The 1,933-nt window shown below is 44.9% G+C and overlaps 1 non-coding gene across 1 annotated transcript; it reads right to left on the bottom strand.

The window, feature by feature from the left end:
- Positions 1–1,162: 1,162 nt before the first annotated feature.
- Positions 1,163–1,235, bottom strand: TRNAW-CCA (transfer RNA tryptophan (anticodon CCA)). The gene has a single exon. It is a non-coding gene; the product is annotated as a tRNA-Trp (tRNA).
- Between the last annotated feature and the right edge of the window lie 698 nt (positions 1,236–1,933).

The raw sequence follows: 1,933 nt of genomic DNA, 5'->3' as shown, positions 1-1,933 counted from the left end.
TGGCTCTTCTAGTATCTCATATAAATATAATCATATGGTATTTGTCCTTTTGTGGCTGACTTATTTCACTTAGCATAATGTCCTCAAAGTTCATCCATGCTGTCACATGTGACAGAATTTCCTTCCTTTTAAAGGCTAAATAATATTCCATTGTTTGTATATACCACATTTTATCGAACATTTAACTTTTCTATAGTTTATTTCTTATCATTTTTTTTGTTTTTGTTTTTTGTGATATGCAGGCCTCTCACTGTTGTGGCCTCTCCCGTTGCGGAGCACAGGCTCCGGACGCGCAGGCTCAGCGGCCATGGCTCATGGGCCCAGCCGCTCCGTGGCATGTGGGATCTTCCCGGACCGGGGCACGAACCCGTGCCCCCTGCATCGGCAGGTGGACTCTCAACCACTGCGCCACCAGGGAAGCCCTATTTCTTATCATTTTAAAATTTTGAAACAATCACAAAGTGACAGAAAAATTGCAAGGGCAGTACCAAAAAAAAAAAAAAACACCTCTTTTTTTCTTGAACTCTTTGAGAATAAGATGCCCTGATCCTCATCATTTTCCCATACTTTCCTGTGTTTTTCTATAAACAAAGACACTTTCTTACCTCACCACAATCCAACCACCAACACCAGAAATCTGACACAGATTCATAACCACCATGGAATGCTCAGACTCTGTCCAAGGTTTGCCAAGCATCGCAATAGTGTCTTTTATCACAACAGGGTCCAGCTCAGAACCACTCTGGCATGTACGGATGTCTTTTATGACCTTGACACTTTTGAAGATCACAGACTTTGTAGAATGTCTGTCTAAGGTTTCCTCATGGTCAGATTCAGGTGATGCATCTCTGGCAGAAAAATCACAGCAGTGACACTGTGCTCTTCTTGCACCCTGCCAAGGGGTTCACCATTGTGATTTGTTTCTATACTAATGATGTGCACTTTGATCCCATGATTAAGGTGGTGTCTACCAGGTTTCACCACTATAAAGTTAGTCTTTTCCTCCTTTCTGATTAATAGGTATATTATGGGGAGGTACTTTATTTATTTATTTAGGCTGCACTGGGTCTTAGTTGTGGCACACGGGATCTTCATTGCAGCATGCAGGATCTTTTAGTTGCGTCATGTAGACTCTTAGTTGCGGCATGCATGTGGGATCTAGTTCCCCAGCCAGGGATTGAACCTGGGCCTCCTGCATTGGGAGCAAGGAGTCTTACCCACTGGACCACCAGGGAAGTCCCTGGGGAGGTACTTGAAACTAGGTAAATATCACATGCCTCATCAACTTTAATTATTTTTTATATCCGTATAGACTTATGGATTCCTGTATTAGTGAGTTATACTCCATTCCCATCATTATTTAAAGTGCACCTTGGCCCCAGCTTGACCAGTGAGAGCCCCTTCGATCTGTGTCCTTTCTGTATGGACCCATCATTCTTTGAGCACATCCATGTGCTTTCTGGCATGACAAGATGTTCAAGGCTTATCTTCTGTTCTTGCCTCAGTTCTGGAAATCAGCCTCTTCTCCAAGGAGTCTTAATTCATTTTAATGGAAAATGGTATTTAGAATCCAAGATCTGGGCAGTAGATGTGCTCATTCCTATTGAGATGTTGCTGCTCCCAGGCAGGGCTAAGGAATATATGTTTCTCTGCAAACACACACATACACAGATACACCCCTTACCCTCTGATACCATTTGCCAGGCTGCCATTCCCCAGCACTCTGAAGAATCCCCCCTTACCCTGATCGGGCTGTGACACCACAGGCCAGGCCACCCTCCGTGGGGATGTCCTCCTCATTACTTGGCCCTGACCCCCACCTTGGGCCTTCATGGCTTCCTGCCCTCCATCCCCGCCATGGACTCCTACCTCTCCACTCCACCTAATGACTTTAGGACCAAATTGTTTAGGAAGAGGAAGTGGAAGGGACCAC

Source organism: Pseudorca crassidens, chromosome 1 (genome assembly GCF_039906515.1).
Source record: "Pseudorca crassidens isolate mPseCra1 chromosome 1, mPseCra1.hap1, whole genome shotgun sequence".
In the NCBI taxonomy this organism is placed as follows: Eukaryota; Metazoa; Chordata; class Mammalia; order Artiodactyla; family Delphinidae; genus Pseudorca; species Pseudorca crassidens.
Note: the sequence above shows the minus strand (reverse complement) of the source record. Positions and strands in the feature narration are given on the sequence as shown.